The 20,064-nt window shown below is 44.7% G+C and overlaps 1 protein-coding gene across 15 annotated transcripts in view; it reads left to right on the forward strand.

Moving 5' to 3' along the window:
- The window catches only part of MAP4 (microtubule associated protein 4), a 276,034-nt gene that overhangs the window by 64,286 nt on the left and 191,684 nt on the right, over window positions 1-20,064 (forward strand). Inside the window, exon 3 of one of the 15 annotated variants that reach the window (XM_050942394.1) lies at window positions 18,205-18,273. The exons of the other annotated variants lie outside the window; for them this stretch is intronic. The gene's annotated coding sequence lies outside the window, so the exon portion shown is untranslated. The remainder of the gene's footprint in view (window positions 1-18,204; window positions 18,274-20,064) is intronic. 15 annotated transcript variants of the gene reach the window in all.

Consider the following 20,064-nt stretch of genomic DNA (forward strand, 5'->3'; position numbering starts at 1 on the left):
CTTGCTTTGGTCCGCTGGAGTGTGCTGCCCCGGCCCTCCGGAGCACTGCTTTACTATGTTATCTGAATTCGTGTTATATCGGGTCACGTTATATAGGGGTAGAGGTGTATTGTTTCACTCTATAGCTGACTTATAGCTTTGATCAAAGGAGATCACTAAACATTGCCCAGAGGGGGTATGCTATGGAGTTGTAAAGGAATTTCAGGAACAGTTTTGTCCTACTCCTGCTCAGAACGAAGTCATCCATCATCTACTTCAAATCGGAACAGTACAACCTGCTTCCCTTCCTGTTTTTAACCTGGAAGAATTGGGGACAAGCAAAGATAATGTTGGAAGTTCTGAGTTTAGCATAGAGAAATAAAGGTTAAAACATAGTCCATTCTGGTCTGTCCAGAGCAATTCACCAGCCAAGCTGTAGTGAACTCCATTTTCAGGCTTTGTCTTTCTCCTTACTTCTTCTTTTGTCCTTTTTCAGGTGAGAGAGCTCCCAGCCTCTTCCAGATGCCAACTCTTATTCTCAACCCTCTGTCCTTTGTTGTTGAGCTGAGATCCCTGCTTAGCTTCCGTGCTGAGAGTGCCAGTCCATGAATCATTGGTACTTGCATTGTGTCTCTGGACTCCCTGTTCATCTGTTTGTTTTCAGACAGTTCCTTACTGACACTTTTCATTCCCACCAGACAGGGAGATGACACAAGAACCAATGTTTTAGTTTGTTCTTAGAGCATACTTAATACCCCTGCTAGGTAACAATGCAAAGTATCTGGGAAACTGAGGCACACATAGGCTTCATAAAAATATTACAAAAAATTCCCACTTCATCCTTGATAGCCATAATGGAAACCAAGTGGTGTAACGAACAAAAATCCAGTTCTCATTGGAGCCAGTTGAGATTTCTGCTCCCTCCCAGGCATGCTGCTGTGACCCAGAGTTCACATGAATACATATCCAGCAGCAGTTTGGTTATTCCCTCTCTATCTTGCCCATCTCATCCTTTCGCAGAGATCTAGTTCCACTTGTATATTCTTAGTTCCTATGCCTGGTGAATGCAGGCAATTAGATTTTTTTTTTTTTTAAGGAGTCTTCCAGATTAAGTTCTTGGAATGGGTACCAGAAAGAGAGCACAGCATCTTCCAGCTAGAGTACAATGGTTCATTGAGGTCTCTGAAAACTGCTCCTTCAAGTGATAACAGACCTGTTCTCGTCATGAGTGTCAATAGGGTTTTCCTAATAACTGGGAAGGACATGATCAGCCCTACCTGAGAGAGAGAGAGAGAGATTGTCATGTGCTGGGTGAAGCAAAATTTCCTATCTAACGACCAACCTCTTTACAGCTGGAAACAGTAGAGAAAATGACCTACTATCAGGACTTGGGCTGTGAGGTGGTGAGTGACATTTTTCAAGGCTGGGCAAAGTCCCTGCTTTGTGTTCCCACCTTTTTCATTGTTTCCCAGGACAATACTAAAGATAAGGACGTGAATGGCAGCAATACTGTTTAGGCTATTCTGGCTGAAGAGGCTAGGACAGGGGTCGGCAACCTTTCAGAAGTGCTGTGCTGAGTCTTCAGTTATTCACTCTAATTTAAGGTTTCACGTGCCAGTAATACCTTCTAAAAATGTTAAAATGTCTTTCTACAAGTCTATAATATATAACTAAACTATTGTATTGTAAAGTAAATAAGGTTTTAAAAATGCTGAATTTTAAATTAAACTTCTTAAATTAAAATGCAGAGCCAGGACCCAGGCAGTGTGAGTGCCACTGAAAATCAGCTTGCATGCCGCCTTCGGCACACATGCCATAGGTTGTCTACCCCTGGGCTGTGACTTTGAGGCCCGATTAACCAAGCATCAGATCTTCAGATGTCTCTTTTTTACAGAGAAGGTCTGTTGCAAGACCAGTTCTCCATCCAGGACCAGATAGGGTTTAAATGAATACTTGTATGAAGTAATCATTGCTCTCTCAAACCCTGACAGAAAACTCAGCTAATAGAACCTATCCTACTGGCTGGTGCAAAGTCCATAGTTCAACTAGCATGTTAAACCAATGAAACATAGCCTTTAGTCCCTCCATAAGCTCTTTATTTTGGAGGTATAAATGTGTTGAAGTAGAAAATAAGGTCTCTGTAGTATGTTCTTCAGCTTGTTCAAGAAAAGGAAGTTTTATATAAATTCCAACATTGTTTTCTTAGGGCATCAACCTTATTCCAGCGCAACAGGTCATAGGGTAAGACAATGTAACCTCATTCTGCTCCTTAAAATGCTATCCTGATTGAACCTCTTCAGGAGGTATCATTATACATACTATCAATTACAGTAATCCTCCCACAGATGGCTGATGTTTCCAGATTAGTTATTTTATTTGAAGTTAGAAGCTTTCTCTAATAAGACTCAGTAGGTAGTATTCACAACTGTCATAGCATTCGTTCCTTGACTACATTCAAGAAATTGTTGTCTCCTGTTTAAACATCAAAGTCCAGTTCCTAGGAGCACTTACTGTCTAAGAACAGTGTGTCAAGTGTCCAGTATTGAGATCTGCTAGATGGCCATCGCCAAGTTCTGCATGCTGGTTATCCAGTCTTAGGCCTGGTTTATACTGGAGGAAGGGGGATCGACCTAAAATACACAACTTCAGCCATGAGAATACCGTAGCTGAAGTCGACATATCTTAGTTTGACTTACCTCGTGTCCTCATGGTGCAGGGTCGATTGCTGTGGCTCCCCCGTCAACTTTGCTTCTGCCTCTCACCAAGCTGGAGTTCAGCAGTCGACAGGAGAGTGATCGGGGATTGATTTTATTGTGTCTACACTACATGCGATAAATCAGGGGTCAGCAACCTTTCAGAAGTGGTGTGCTGAGTCTTCATTTATTCACTCTAATTTATGGTTTCGCGTGCCGGTAATACATTTTAATGTTTTTTAGAAGGTCTCTCTCTACAAGTCTATATATAACCAAACTAGTGTTGTATTGTAAAATAAACAAGGTTTTCAAAATGTTTAAGAAGCTTCATTTAAAATAAAATTAAAATGTTGATCTTACGCTGCCGGCCTGCTCAGCCCACTGCTGGTCTGGGGTGCTGTTCACCTAGGTTGGCAGCAGGTTAAGCGAGGCCTGCGGCTGGGACCCTGGCTGGCAAGGGTCCATCAGCCAGAACCCAAGACCAGAAGCAGGCTGTGCAGGGCTGGGACCCAGAGGGCTGAGGGTAGAGGGCTAGAGGCTGAGTATGTGGGGGGTGTAGGTGTCAGGGCAGAGGGGGGCCTGGGTATGGGTGGGGGTGCCGGTGTCAGGGCTAGGGTTGGCGGGGGGGATGAAGGAGTCAAGCAGAGGGCTGAGTGTGTATGAGGGAGGTACAGGGCTCAGGGCAGGAGTCTGGGGGGTGTGTGGGGCTCAGGGCAGAGGGTGTGGAGTGTGTGGGGGGGGTCAGGGCTCAGGGGAGAGGGCTGGGTGACTGCCCCCCTAAGAACTCCCAACCCCATTGCTCCTTGTCCCCTGACTACCCTGTCCTAGGACCCCTGCCCCAACTGCCCCCAAGGACCCCACCCCTATCTAAGCCTCCCTATTCCTTGTCCTTGGACTGGACCCTGTCCCTTACCTGTCCCCTGATTGCCCCAACCCTTATCCACACCCCCGTCCCCAGCCAGACCCCCGAGACTCCCATGCCCCATCCAACCCTCCCTGCCCCCTGACAGGACCCCCAGAACTCCTGACCCATCCAACCCCCCCCGACTCCCTGCCTGCGCCAACCCCTCTCCACACTCCTGCCTCCTGACAGGACCCCCAGAACTCCCAACTCATACAACCCCCCCCAACTGACCCCGCCCCTCCCCAGGACCCTCTTTGCTCCCGGTCCCCTGACTGCTCTGACCCCATCCACCCCCTGCCCCCTCACAAACCCCAGGACTCCCATACCCCATCCAACCCCCCCCAGCTCCCTGACTGCCCCCTCCAGAGACCCCTGCCCTTAGCCACCCCCCTGGGATCCCACCTCCCCATCCAACCCACCCTGCTCCCTGTCCCCTAACCCCCCCCACCCCTTATCTAACCCCCCCAGCCCTGGGCCCTTTACCTTGAGGCTCCACGCAGAGCCAGACACGCTGCTCAGCTGGAGAGCACAGCCCCGACCCCCAGAGCGCTGCATGCGGCGGCAGGGCTCCAGGGGAGGGGCGAAGGCGGGGGAGGGGCGGGCAGCTTGCTGCGCTTGGCCAGCGCTCTGGCCCCTGAGCTTGGACCCTGTAGCTTGCAGTGCTGGGAGAGTGGGGTCATTTGTCCACCCCGTGCGCACGGCTATGTTTCTGCTTCCTGCTCCCGTGGGGGGAGCAGAGGGCAGAGGAGAGTGGGCGAGGCTGGGCAGGATTTTTAATGGCATGCTGGAGTCCGGGCAGGCTCTACTGTGCCAGTAAAAATTGGCTCGTGTGCCATCTTTGGCCCGCGTGCCATAGGTTGCCGCCTCTGCGATAAAGCAATCCCTGATAGATCAATTGCTACCCACTGATCCGGCAAGTAGTGTAGACGTACCCTAAGCCAATGCTATTTCCTTTCTTTTGACAGAAGTCTTCTCCCATATCCAGGGTCAGGTGGAGGAGATATATAATCTACTTTGTTTTAGATGTCCACACTTAAAAGATGGGTCCTGCTTCCCACCTTCTGCAAGGGACCTATTAAATTGAAATGACTGGAATTTATTTTTATTGCTTCAAATTTAAATTTGAAGGCATATGGTGTATTTAATTACAAAAATATTTAATTTTGATCAGCCAGATCTCATTTTTCTCAGATGGTTTTTCCTATCTAGACCTATTGGCTTTGGAGTGGTGGTTTCCATCTTACACTGACAGTTTTTCTTGAATGCATAAGAATATAAGAATGGCCATACTGAGTCAGACCAAAGGTCCATCTAGCCCAGTATCCTGTCTTCTGACAGTGGCCATTTCCAAGTGCCCAGAGATAATGAACAGAACAGCTAATCATCAAGTGATCCATTCCCTGTGACCCATTCCCAGCTTTTCCTTCTATCCTGACAAAAACAGTGGCTCTTGCCACTTTACTCACTGTAGCATTCTAAGAGATGAATAGCAGCACCTAGATTCCTCAGTTTCTCCTGCCTCCTTCTGAAAAAGCTGTAGCAACACTTGGGCTCCTTGGCTGGCTGATCACCTTTTCTTTTCTTAAAGATGCAGTGGGTTCCTGTGCTGCTCTGCTCTCTAGCCACTTTCTATCCAATCTCCCTTCTCACCTGGTCCATACTCCTACTTATCTGTGGCTGAGTAAGACTTTCAAGCTTAGTTTGTGGCCTTTAGAGTGTGGTGGTTCTCCTGTTCATATCTTCTTACTCATCAGATCTGCTGCTTCTGTCAAGTCAGATTGGCTGACTTCAATGGCAAAAATAAATTTACACTTTTTTTTTTACCCTGTTTGCCCTGCTTAACCAACATAGATAATGAAGGAGGAACTAGATTCTATTATGGATCAACAGTTGTTTGGGTTTGTAAAAATTTAATAAATTGAATAATTTACACTTGTGCAAATGCTTTGACAGCAATGGGATTACACTGGTGTCACTGAAAGCATAATCTGAATACAATAGGGTTTAATTTGGCCCACAGAATTTTTAGTTTACAAGCAAAAAGATTTTTTTTCGACTGCAAATGGAGCACATTTGATCTGAAAGCCACTGAGATACAAACATGGAACCCTGCAAAGTCACTGATGGTAACATCAGTGTGTCCTTAGTAACCTTCATTCAGATTCATTTAATCTGCTTCATTGCTTAGGCTCTTGATAGAGGAAAGAAATTCAGATGAGGGTAAATGACCAAACTGAAACGATGAGGGGTCTTCAATAAAGCCCTAATAGGAAATGGAAGTGGTGATTTATCAGTAGAGCTCTGCAAATCTGTGGATATCCCTGGACAATGTTTGCAGATAGGATGTGGATCCAAATTTTGTATCTGCCCAGGACTCTACTGATCAGACATCTGTAAGGAGGAACTGGTTCTGAGCAATAATGCTGTGAGGAAACAATAGTGGTTCCAGCTGTATTTGGTTTGCTTTGAAAGTCCCTTGACAAGATTAATTACAACTTCATTAAATGAAAACACATTTATAAAATGAGAAGCTACATTAGATTTAAAATCTGATGTGTGGCACTAATTAGAGGTAGAAGTGAACTGAGATTTGCACCAAGGCAATCAGACTACTGCATGCTGCTAGTGTTGAATGTGGTGTTCTATCATATTTAGTTCCTTTAAAAAAATAATCTAGGGGATTCCCGGCTTTCTCACTTTTTGGATTATTATTCTCTGTTTATGGATGCTCATTCATCAGATCAGATGGGCCACTGTACAGACAGCTCTCTGTGCCATATGCAGTGCTGCCAAGTGGTATAATGCATACACCACGTATAGTGTGGAGAGTTGCATATTACTTCCTGTGGTTTTGTAAAAATGAGGATCTTATGGAGTTGGACTAAGCATATCTGCATTGCCACATGCTTCTGCAGGTTCTCCAGTTTCCTGCACTGAGGGAGCATTAGGATTCCTTTGCATGCTGCACCCTTGTTTCTTTTAAGAATGTAAAGTACCTGCCACATGACAACTCCTAGCTGGAAGTGGGTGGATCTTTCATCCAAATCATGCAAGTTTTAGCTTCTTTCTTACAGCAGTGGTTGTTCTCTCAGTGCTGACTTTCTTAAAACTCGTAGGATTGCACTAGTGGCTGATGTGAAAGAAACATGCTGAAGTTGTTTCCCACTTCCTGGATAAACTGAACAGATTTAAACCACCTTGGTTTATCATGATTAAAATTAAATCTTTTTATTTGCAATTTGAATACTGGTTTAGTTTGTCTAAGGGTCTCAGAGAGAGACAGCACAAACTCTCACTGCACAAGACCTTGTGGGCAGATCTTTGATTTGGTTGTGAGAGTTTGGGTAAAGAACTCAAACTTCTTCAGGAAGAGATTTCTGGTAATGAGAGAAAGGAGTCTGTTATGCAGCTTCTCTACATTGGTGTTTATACAACCTAAGTGACAAGGATGTTCCTGTATTGGCTGAAGCTGACTCAAGTCTTCAGCTGTGATCATGGAAGGCCTGATCCTGTGTGACATGACTTCTGACTTAGATCTGGGTCCTGCTCGGTGCTGAACGCCCTAAATGCCCATTTGAAGTCAGTGGTGAAGTATTATGCCTCGTATGTCAGATTTTTCTGCTTTAAGCTAATTCAGTGTGCTAATTATCTAATTATCTAGTAATTCAGTATTATAATCACTGATGCGAACAAAATCTTTTATGTTGTTAGATGCCAAAACATGTGTTCAGATGAAATGTCCTCGTGTTTTTAAGGATGCTGGCAAGGTCAGTAAGACTAGAGTAATATACTTCAATTGACCCCTTTTGAAGGGCTTGTCTGTAAACATGAGTGTTTATACAAAATTATACATGCGCTCTAACAGCTGCTAACCTGGAACTGGCTTGTTAAGGGTCTTAACCGCAGGGAGTCCTGCATTTTGGGAAACAAATTCCTGTATTCCTTATTATAAGTCTGTAATATAGGACAAGCTCACCACTGTAGGCTGTAAGTAGTATATTTAATATGCTCTCTGGAAATAAATAAATAAATAGGGATTACCTGTGCATGGAGTGTAAAAGGTATTTAATATCTTAACTCCTTTTTTTTTTTTAAAGGAAACTGGAGGCACTTTTCAGGGAAAACTGATACGGTTTTAGAGTGCTGCAGAGAAAGAGGGATGACTTACTATTTGCTTATGCTTCAGCAGGCAATGGTAACTTCTCCTGCTGTGGCCCATTCTAAGAAAAGCTGACTTAGGACAGGAGAAATGGGAACTATGGCAGAGTTGTTTCTGTTCTTACAACCACAGGTTTCACTCTGTGTGAGTAGTTAAATGCTAATTTTAAAGGAGAGTGGGGTGCTGAAAGAAAACAAATGGTTGTATCACATCAGTGTGTCAAAACTGAGCCTAGAGTAAAGGGCAGGAACTGCAGTGACTTAGAAGGCCTGGACTATGCTACAAAGTTAGGTTGACATAAACAGTCTTGTGTCTATCCTTAAATTTTGCCTCCCACTGATGTAAGCTCTCTATTATGCCAATGTAATAACACCTTCCCGAGTGCTGTTTAGCCCTTGTCAAGGTACTGAGGTTGACGCAGCGCAAATGTAGACTGTGTTACCTACATTGACCCTACCAGTCCTCCAGCAGCTCATAGACTCTAGGACTGGAAGGGACCTCGAAAGGTCATCGAGTCCAGTCCCCTGCCCTCATGGCAGGACCAAATACTGTCTAGACCATCCCTGATAGACATTTATCTAACCTACTCTTAAATATCTCCAGAGATGGAGATTCCACAACCTCCTAGGCAATCTATTCCAGTGTTTAACTACCCTGACAGTTAGGAACTTTTTCCTAATGTCCAACCTAAATCTCCCTTTCTGCAGTTTAAGCCCACTGCTTCTTGTTCTATCATTAGAGGTTAAGGTGAACAAGTGTTCTCCCTCCTCCTGATGACACCCTTTTAGATACCTGAAAACTGCTATCATGTCCCCTCTGTCTTCACTTTTCCAAACTAAACAAACCCAATTCCTTCAGCCTTCCTTCATAGGTCATGTTCTCAAGACCTTTAATCATTCTTGTTGCTCTTCTCTGGACCCTCTCCAATTTCTCCACATCTTTCTTGAAATGCGGTGCCCAGAAGTGGACACAATACTCCAGTTGAGGCCTAACCAGCGCAGAGTAAAGCAGAAGAATGACTTCTCGTGTCTTGTTTACAACACACCTGTTGTTAATGCTGTCCCAAAATGCCTGACAGTGATTGCTGTGGTCACAGTTGTGAACTCTCCTGCACAGAAGTCAGAGAGACCAGAAGCCGCACTCCTCCACCCCTCGGGCCTTATCCAGATTGTCCATCTTTGCATGCATACCAGCATCTCTCCACTGTTTTGTGCAACTGGCTAGCTGAGCATGCTAGCTAAATGCTCGAAACACACTCTGGTCTTCCGTACGCAGAAAATATTGGCACTTCTGGGCTTGTGGGGAGAAGAGGCTGTGCAAGCACAGCTACAGACCAACTGTAGAAACGTGGACATCTATGAGCAGATTACATGAGGATGCAGGAGAAGAGGTAAGACGGGTGAGCAGCAATGCTGTGTGAAAGCATAGGAACTGAGGCAGGCATATCAGAAGCTAGGGAGGCCAACAGTTGATCTGGTGCCAAGCTGCAGACCTGCCACTTTTGCAAAGAGCTGCATGCCATACATGGCAGAGACCACCACCTTGCACACCATCGTGGATATCTCCAAGGAGCTTGAGTCACAGGTACCTGGTGTGAACAGCGAGGATGTGGAAGAGGAGGATGAGACATGTAACTGGGGGAATCCAACTCTGCCATCAGCCAGGAACTGTTTGAAACTCCATCGCTGTCCAGCCAGTCCTTGCAGGTGACCATAGGCAAGTCTGATGGTGAAGGAATCTTGGGTAAGTGTCATTTTATTTGCTCTTACAGTGATGATGTCCTCAACTTAGCATGATACAGCTATTGATTTTTCATTAATTTACTTGTACTAGAAGAGGTAGTGAAACAACAAAGAGAGTTGGAGTATCTGCTTTTCATTCTCCTTTAGAGTTAGGTGAGGGAGGGGGGATACATGGAGAAGTTTGTGCATCGTGATGTCCCTTGAATCCTCCTGAGAGAGCTTGATGAAAATGCCATGGAGGTACTCTGCAATCCTCTTCTGAAGGCTTCTAGGGATGACAGCCTTATTTCTTCCTCTCGTGGTAGGACACTATCTCATGCCAGTTGGCGATAACTTCGGCAGGCATTATGGCTAACAGCATATGGGCCCAGTTGGCTTAGGGATGCCAGCAGCAGCAGTGCTCTGTGCCTTTATTACTCAGGAGTGAGAGATCTGCTGCAGTCACCACTATCTGTGGAAAGTGGTGCCAGGATTTAGTGCTGCTGCTCTGCATTCATAGCTTCATGCAGTTGAGTAATTCCCTTCTCATTTCCCTCACCCATGGTGAGCCACGCTCGGAAGCAGAAGTGTTAGTAAACATGTCTTGTTTAACACTTTAGGGGAAGTAAGGGAAGGGGAGAGTTCTTAATCTTGACTTTCACATTCTGTTGTGAGTATACTGACAATGGTACCTCTGTTTTATCAATAGCAGCTGCCATTGTGGCCTTGAGCCAGGGAAGGAGAAGAAAGAAGAGGTCTCGAGATATGTTCAGTGAGCTCCTGCAAGCCAGTGCTACATCAGACTGTGAATACAAAGGCTGGAAGATTAATTTTGCAAGTAGCCTTGAGAGACAGAGAACAGACAGGCTGAGGAGTCCCAGCAGGAAAAGGAGAGGGAGATGCATCAGGATGGAATTGGGCTTCTCCAGCAGCAAACACAGATGCTGCAGATGTTGTGGACCTACAGGTTCAACAATCCCAGTCTTGCCTCCTTTTGCAGTCCACGGAAAACTCCAGTACAGCAGCTCCCTACAACCACATTCCATATGGTATCAGGGAGACATTAAGGACAACCACAGATATACTGACCTCTGAGAACCATGGCTGCTGTGTTTGTAGCTAGTGTGGACATTAATATTTCTTCCCCTACTCTAAGCTCTGTTCCATAAATTTATTAAGCTAATAATGTATTTGCTTTTTAACATGCGCAGAATTTTTTTTGAATTTTTGGTTACTCAATAAAACTATTATTTGGAAAATAATCTTCATTAGTTCCCAACATATGCTGCAGAACGCCTGGCAGTAGTGAAAACACCACTTAGTTGTTGTTGTACAGTATGACACGACTCTTAGGATCAGTGAGGGGGGAAGTGTGGTCATAAATATACAGCAAGTGCCAGAAAAATTAAGTTCATTGTCAGTGTTATATTCATAGATGTATACCAAGCAGTACACAATTCCTATCAGGCCCAAGAACTGCAGGGCCTGGTGGAGTACAGTACACCACTATGCATTACTGTGGCTCACTCTTAAAAGTGCTCTTTCAAAGCCTCTGAGCCGTAGAGCTCTGTTGAGCTCTTTTGTGTCTGGCTGTTCAAACTCAGCAGACAGCTGCTCCACCTTTGTCCTCCAACTTGAGCTCAGGTTTTCCCCTTTAGCTTCCCAGATATTATGGAGGACACATCAGGCAGCTACAAGCATTGAGATATTTTTCTCCCTGAGATGCAGTCTTGTGAGTAAACAATGTCAGCGCCTCTTCAATCTACCAAAAGCACGTTCAACTGTCATTCTGCACCTGTTGATCTGGTAGTTGAATCCTCCTTTGGTGCTATCGAGTGGCTGGTATATGGCTTCGTGAGCTATAGGATTAAGGGGTAGACTGGGTCCCTCAGGCTTACTACTGGCATTTCAACATCAGTAATCTACTGATTGGGAAATAAAGTCCCTACTTGTAGCTTTCTGAACTGTCCTGTGTTAAAGATGAGTGTGACATTCACCTTCTCTTACCAGCCAACACTGATGTCGGTGAAGCATCCCCGGTGATCCACAAGCATTTGCATCATTATAGGAAAGTAGCTATTTCTGTTGATGTACTTTGTAGCAAGGTGGTCTGGTGCCAAAATAGGGATATTTGTGCCTTCTCTCACTCCACTGCTCAGGAACCCCATTTCTGAAAATCCACCCATTATGGTCCTGCATATTGCCAAGAGTCAGTCCTTTGTGTAAGGAGACAGCTAATGGCCCGGAACGCTTGCATGACAATGGCCCCCACAATCAGTTATACAACTCCAAATAAATGATTTCTCATTGACTGGTAGCAATCCAGCATTGCAAGTTTCAACAGTGTGATCAGCTCACTTCTCCGCTATCAGTGCAGCTCTTATTCTGATGTCCCTGTGCCAGGGGAGTGAGCTCAGCACACAGATCCAGGAATGTGGCCTTGCCCATCTGAAAGTTCTGCAGCCACTACTAGTCTTCCCAATCCTGCATTATGCTGTGAAACCAGCAGTCAGTGCTTGTTTCTCGAGCCCAGCAGTGGTGCTCCACCATTTTGCAGCTTCTCTGTGAACGCCACCAACAACCTTGAATTGGTTCTCCTTGTATCCCACAGCAATCTTCCCTCCAGGAAATATCACATTCCCTGTGGCTCTGCAAATACTGGAGGATCACGTGTCCTGTGCTTGCAGTGCTCATGACAATAGTACAGAGGTGTGCAGGCTCCATGCTTCTGTCAGAAATGGTGGACGATGACAAGTCCCTGATGGGTTTGTGGGATTTTCAAAATAGGAGTGAAAATTATGGGGTAAAGGTGGCATTATGGGGTTGAGAAAGTAGCATGATGGGAACTTAACTCTACAGTCTCAGTCATCCCTGCATGACTCATTTCTGTCCATTATGCAAACTTCTCAAAAGATAGTGGACTGAATGGTGGCAAGTTGCTGACTGGAATTACCTACTCTTAGGGCACTGCACTGTGCATCAAAACAAGCACTTCTGGTGAGTATCTGCAGTGGCGATGCAAGGAGCCAAGTAAGCATACACACAAGCGATATACTAACTGCAGCGGCTTTATGCCTAAATAATTCATATTGGGGGAAAATCTGTAATGTAGACATGCCCAAAGAAGATTAACAAAAGAAATGTTTGACCTTAGGAAGAGCTACTTAATTGAATCCCTTGATGGAGAGGAGAGAATAAAATAAGATGTTAATGCTTGCGGAGGTCTGGGGAGTGTAAATACTAGCAAATCGAAGTACCATCACTAGCTTCCCACTTCAGATCATCTCCCATTCTTCTCTAGTCTAGGGGTAAAATGATTTGTAGCAAATGAACAGAAACAGTGAATCCTTTCTAAAGCTCCTGCATTTCAGAACAGTGATCCGGATGGTTGTGAAAAGCTCGCTTCCAGTATCTGTCATAGCTGGTGACAGTGTCGATTCCTACAAGGATCAGACTTCAGCAAGCAGTCTGCTGTCTGCATTACATGGCTGACAGAGGGTGGTGTTTGTAATATATAGTCTGTTTCCCTAAGAATAATATCGCCTTTGCCAAAATCTGTAGGAGGCAAGTTTCTGTGCACAGAAAACATATGTATTCAACATAAGATGTAAATAGTCTGCCTACTGTATAGTCCCCATAAAAATGCCTTCTGAAAACCCTTGCTCTGTCTCCACCTGTCTTTTTATCTTTTTGTTTGTGGATGGGGAATGGGATTGATTCTTGATCTATGATATTATAATTTAAATAAGGACTCTCCGCATACAGAGAGTTTGGAGAGGACTGGTACACAAGAATCCATTCTGCTGACAATCTTCGTTCAGCTGCTCTGCTCTAGCTCGGTGAGTTGCAAAATAAAACGAACTGGGGTGTGATGAACTGAAATATATATATATTTTTTAATGAAATATATGGTGCAAGCCTCTGTTTGATTATGAGGAGTTACTTGCTATGGAGTTATGTTAAAGTAAGCTGTAAATGAGAAAACCCACAGGAAATGAAACTATGGCGAAGATAAGAGCCTCAGGTACACACCTTCAAAGCAGCTAAGAAAATGGCTGTGTCATCAGTGGCCAATAAGCTATCTCAGTCCATCTAGGCTAGAATGGTTTACTTTTCCCAAGGCTTAGTCTGGGATCAAAGGAGATGTAAAACCCCAAAGACCCTAGGGGCTTGAGCAGGGAGAGGCTACCAAGGGTGAGTCTGTGAAAAGCTCACAGACTGGCAAGGGATTACACAGACAGAGGGAATGTGCAGCATGCAGGACAGTATATTCTATTTTTTATTCTACATAGATTCTTATACCACACTCATCAATCAATCCATCCTCATCATCATATCCACACCTGAACATAGCCATTATGTGAACATCATACCCTCATATCTCAATGTCTGTACTTTAACCCATCAACCTTTTATCCCCAGTCAGGGATATTGTATATTATGTATTCCTTACGACACCCGATCTTAAACCGAACTTTGCACCCTCGATAGTCTGTACATTATTCCCTGATAACCAGAAACTTCTATGCTTAAACTCTGTACCGTTCACCATTTTTTTAAAACATCATCTTAATAAAATTTTTAAATCTGAGCGCCTTCCAGTAGTGTTATAAACAATGACTACACATCAGTCACATGTTTGTACTCTCATCCTCTCCGCAGGGGGAGAAATGTGTGCAGTGCAATGTCATGTTTTGGTAGGGTTTTATGTTTTTTAAAAAATATGTGGTGCTATGTCTTTGTGAGAAGGCATAGTCAAAGAAATATGCCATGCACTTGGAGCAGAAGGTGTTAAGGTTTGTCATGGTCTTTAGTTCCTGGGGGGGTTCATTCCACAGTCTCAGTAAGGCTTGAGAAAGCGCTGTCTCCTGTACTACAGATGAGATATACCAGGGGTCGGCAACCTATGGCATGTGTGCCAAAGACGGCATGCATGCCATTAAAAATCTTGCCCAGCCCACTCTTCTCTGCCCTCTGCTCCCCCCGCCCTTCCACCTCGCGGGGGCAGGAGGCAGGGGGCAGAAGCTTGGTCCTGCCGGCTCCCCTGCCTCTTCCCGAAGTGTACTGGGTTCCTGCCCCTCCTCCGCCTCTGTCCCTCTCTCCCTCCCTCCCTGCTGGCCGATCAGCTGATGGCCCTTGTGAGGGAGGGGATTGGGAAGGAGCAGAGTCAGCATGTTCGCTGCTCCTGGCAGAGGCAGAGAAGTGGGGCAGGGCCTTGGGGAAGGGGTGGTGGTAGAATAGGGGTATATCCCCTCCAGTCCCCTGCCCTGCCCGCCCCCCCCCCGCACACCCCAGCCCTGTGCCCTGAGCCTTGTGCCCTGCACACCCCCCAGGCTCCTGCCGTGAGCCCTGTACCCTCCTCATACACACCCAGCCCTCTGCTTGACTCTACCCCCCCATGACTCCCACCCTGACTCTTGCACCCTCACCCCCTACCCTGACACCTGCACCCCCTCACATGCCCCCAGCCATCTGCCCTGACTCTTGCACCCCCCACATACCCAGCCCCCCGCACCTCATGCACCTCCCACATCCCCACCCTGAGCAAACGGGAGTTCTTGTACCGCTCCCCTCCTCATATTCCCACCTGCACCCCTTGCACCAAATGGGAGCTACCCAGGTAAGTGCCCCACACCCAAACCTCCTGCCCCAACCCTGAGCCCTCTCCCTCATTCTAGCTCATGGCCAGACCCTTCACCCCCAGCCCTGTGCTCAGTGCACTCCCACCCTCTTCTCAGTGTAGAGAGAAGAGAATGGACCAGAACCAGGGAGAAGGTAGGTACCCACTGTATGTGGGCAGGGATGGGACCCCAGACTGGCAGCGGGCTGAGTGGGTCCAGCAGCTGGGATTCTGGCTGGCAGGAGCCGGCTGTTGGAACCCCTGAGCTGCTGTGGGCTGAACTGCTCAGCCTGCTGCTGGTCTGGGGTCCCGGTCGCCAGCCCCGCACAGCCCACTGGTGGTCTGGGGTTCTGGCTGCCGGACCCTGGCCAGCTGGGGTCTTGGCTGCAGGCCCCACTCAGCACGCTGCCGGCCTAGGTGAACAGAACCCCAGTCCAGCAGCGAGCTGAGTGGGCCAGCGGAGTAAGATCAACATTTTAATTTAATTTTAAATGAAGCTTCTTAAACATTTTGGAAACCTTGTTTATTTTACAATATAATAGTTTAGTTATATAATATATAGATTTATAGACAGAGACCTTCTAAAAAACATTAAAATTCAAGTATAAATGAAGACTTGGCATACCACTTCTGAAAGGTTGCTGACTCCTGAGATATACCCTTATTATAAAGAGTTCATTGTGCCAGAGTATAACTGTCGACCAGTGTCTTCATCCTGGAACTTTAGGCAATCTTTTAGATATCCTGGGCCCAGGCCATGAAGTGCCTTGAAGATAAAGACTGAGACCTTGATTAGAAATTTTGTGGGAAACAAGTCTACAGAGTGGAAGACAGATTTGATGTAGCCTGGGTTGCTGAGGAGATGCGCTTCAGTGTTCTGTACTAGTTGGAGTTTCCGAAGTGTTTGAAGGCTTCATGCCCAGGTATATCACATTGCTGTAGTCCTTCCCAGAAGTGACAAAAGCGTGAATAACTGAGGCTAGGTCATCATCTGTCAGGATGGGATGGGGTCTCCTAGCAGACTGAAAATGATAGAAAGCATTACTCACGGATGCTGCAGTCCATTTCTCCCTGCATGAGACAGAGTTAGCTGGTATGAGGGGCACTTACAAATGTATAAATAACACCTATACAGGTAGGTCTTCTGTTGTTTGTTTTTAGTTGTTGTGCTAACCTGCTTTGTACCTTTGAGGAATGCTACCTTACGTGAGAGAAAGGAGCATGTAACAGTAAGGGTTGGGGAAAGGCTGAGGAGGAATGAGTTCTGTTTGTGTTGCTGCTGTGCTCCTAGGGTGGGGAGGATGGTGTCACCTGTCACTCTGAAGCCATCTCCTGAGTTAACTGAGGAAGCAAATTTCAAGATTCATTCTTGGCTGGGAAGTAGGCTGAGATCCTCAGAACCACTTGAGGTTTGCCCATTGCCCCAGGATAGTTTTGTGTTGACACATCAGTCTGCCAATTTGCTATTCCTTCAGAGACTCCATTAGATATACATTTTATACTACGTTCCAATAACATGACTTAAGTCTTCCAGTTAGTTGTGCTGATGTTGCATAACTACCACATAACTTATGAAATTGAACATCAGGGTATTTACTTCCCATAAGCGTACAGAAAGTCAGTTTCTGTAATTCCTCACTTGCTGTATAGGTTTGAATGTGCTAAATCCTCCATCCTATTTTATGGAGATTAGATTGACCCAAACCATCCATTCTTTTGAAAATGAGTATCATGCAGTCTTTTTTGATGCAATATCGCTGAACTTAGTCTAGATGAGACCATCCCAGATGGTGCCCTAAGCATTATAAACAGTTTCTTCTCTAAGCACCACCTATGCTGCCGCTTCTGCCTTTGATTAGATCCTGTTCTATTGTGGTGGCTCAGTAGTGTAAATAGTTAATATGCTGGTGAGTGTGTGATTAGGCAAGCTTTGAAGGAAAGCAACAGAAAATACTTCCACGGACAACGGCTGCTTAACTGTTTCTGAAATGTTTGGATTGGAGATAAACTGAGGCTCTCCTTACAATCCAAGAGATATGGGGTCACATTGATTTGCAGGCCATCTGGATTTGGCTTTAGATGCTTACTCAGCCTTTATTATACAAGGGCAGATAGATGAATGTTAGTAGGGCCTATATTTCAAGTTAGTAATAGTTTCCATCTGAGTACGAGGATGGCCATGATTTACTATTCTGGGCAGTTCTAAACTCTGTTGCTGAGAGGAAGCTCTGCTAACAAATAACTCAAGACTTTGAGACTAATACAAATAATAAAAAGGATGCCGATGTCTTCACTGGCTGAATGAAAACTGCAAGCTGGTGGAAATATTTTAGTATTGTGATAAACTGTTGATTGCAATGTGTGCTCAGAGGGATGTGTGGTCATGAACACATGGAAGTGTGTAAAAACGGGTCTGAGCCATTTTTGAGACTTGTCTAAAAATAATTGTTCAAATTGATTGTTATTCACAAAATGAAATTACGAGTCTTGGGACTTGTTGTATTGGCATTGACCTGGAATAGGAGATAGTATTGCTGGAATGAAAGGTCTGTGACTCCTATGAGGTATACTTTGTGAATGGTCATGGTTAGAAACAAATGCCAGGAATTGGGTTTCCATCTGTAAATAGTGTGCATTTCTAGCCCCAGTTCTGTCATTCGTAGATTGTAAGGCCAGAAGGGACCTCTGTGATCATCTAGTCCAGTGGGTTTCACCCTTTTTTTCTTTTGTGGACCCCTAAAAAGTTTCAAATGGAGGTGTGGACCCTTCTGGAAATTTTAGACCATAGGTTGAAAACAACTCATCTGATCTGACCACCTGCATAACACAAGCCATAGAGCTTCCATGAAGTAATTGCTGTTTGAACTAGAGCCTGTGTGTTAGAAAAACACCCGATCATGATTTCAAAATTGCCAGTGATGAAGAATCTGCCACAGCCCATGGTATATTGTTCCAGTGCTTAATTACGCTCACTGTTAAACTGCGCCTTATTTCTAGTCTGAATTTGTCTAGCGTCAGCTTCCAACCATTGTATTTTGGTTTGCTAGATTGAAGAGCGCATTATCAAATTTTTGTTCCCCCATATGGCTACTTATAGACTCTGAACCCTTAATTGTCTCTTTAAATAGATTGAGCTCCTTCTGTCTACCAAAAAAGAAAGATCAGGGACAGTGAGGGTCTGCTGCTCAGTGAAGAAGGTAAGCTGGTAATAGAAGGTTATAGGAAGGCAGAACTGCTCAATGCCTACTTTGTTTCAGTCTTGTCAAAAAGGATATGTGACTGGATGAATGGTAAAGTTACCATAGACAATAAAGGGGAAGAGATGCAGATCAGGATAAAAACACCTCAGAGATCCTCTGACTAATTTGAATGAACTCAAGTCAGCAGGGCCTGATGCTATTCACCCCAGGGTGCTAAAGGAATTAGCTCAAAAAATCTCAGAACCATTCATGGATGACAGGAGAGGTGCTGGAAGACTGGAGAAGGGTTAACATAGTGCCCATCTTTAAAAAGGGGAAAAAGGAGAAGCTGGGGAACTATAGACCAGTTAGCCTGACCTTGATACCTGGGAAGCTACTAGATTCTAACTAGAGCAATATCTAAAACAGTCAATTTGCCAATACCTGGAGGATGGTTAGATGTAACAAATTCTGCATCTTGGCAGCGGGTTAGACTAGATGACTCTTGCGGTCCCTTCTGACTTTATGATTCTACCACCACAAAGCATGTTTTCTAATCCTTTAATCATTCTTGTGGCGCTTCTCTAAACCCTCTCCAATTTATTAGCATCCTTCTTGAACGATGGTTACTAGAACTGGATGCAGTAGTCTAATAATGGTCAAGCCAGTGCTAAATACAGCGATAATATAACCTCTCTCTTCCACCTTGAAAGTACCCTATTTATGCACCCAAGGGTCTAATTAGCCTTTTTTGGGCTACACCACAAAAGCTTTAGGGGGGAGGGATAGCTCAGTGGTTTGAGCATTGGCCTGCTAAACCCAAGGTTGAGTTCAATCCTTGAGGGGGCCACTTAGGGATCTGGGGCAAAAAATCAGTACTTGGTCCTGCTAGTGAAGGCAGGGGGCCAGACTCAATGACCTTTCAGGGTCCCTTCCAGTTCTATGAGATAGATATATCTCCGTATATTATTTTATATTAAATTATTAAAGCTTATGCCCAATAAATTTGTTAGTTTCTAAGGTGCCACAAGGACTTCTCGTTGTTTTTGCTGATACAGACTAACACTCGGAAACCTGTCACAATTGTACTGGGAGCTCATGTTCAACTTACTATCCACCATGACCCTTAAAATTTGTTCAGAGTCACTGCTTCCCAGGATAGAGTCCCCCATCCTGTAAGTGTGGTCTATGTTCTTTGTTCCTAGATGTATACACTTACATTTGACCATGTGAAAATATAGGTTGTTGCCTTGTCTCTAGCTTATCAAATGATCCAGATAACTCTAACAGTAACCTGGCCTCTTTATTTACCACTCCCACCGTTTTTGTGTCATCCGCAAACTTTCAGTGGTGATTTTGTTTTCTTCCAGTCATTGGTTCTTGACCCTATTTAATATTTTTATCAATCTCTACAGGACCCACTGGAAACATACCTGCTGGAAAATAATTCCTTGTTGACAGTTACATTTTCAGACCTGTAAATGAGTCAGTTTTTAATCCATTTAATGAGAGTTCCATGTTGGTTTTTGAATCGTTCTGGTTTCTTAATCAAAATGTTTTGTGGTACCAAGTCAAATGACTTCAGAAGTCTAAATATAATACATCAAAATTATTAGTTTTATCAATCAAACTTGTAATTGTATTGAAAAGAAGATGTCAAATTAATTTGACAGGATTTCCATAAACCCATGCTGATTTGCATTAATTACAGCACCTCTCCTTTAATTCTTGATTAATCAAGTCCCATATCATTATTATTAATATTAATCAAATCCCATATCCCAGTCCATTTGTGACATTTCTCTCTGG

This window comes from Gopherus flavomarginatus, chromosome 2 (genome assembly GCF_025201925.1).
Source record: "Gopherus flavomarginatus isolate rGopFla2 chromosome 2, rGopFla2.mat.asm, whole genome shotgun sequence".
Taxonomy (NCBI): Eukaryota; Metazoa; Chordata; order Testudines; family Testudinidae; genus Gopherus; species Gopherus flavomarginatus.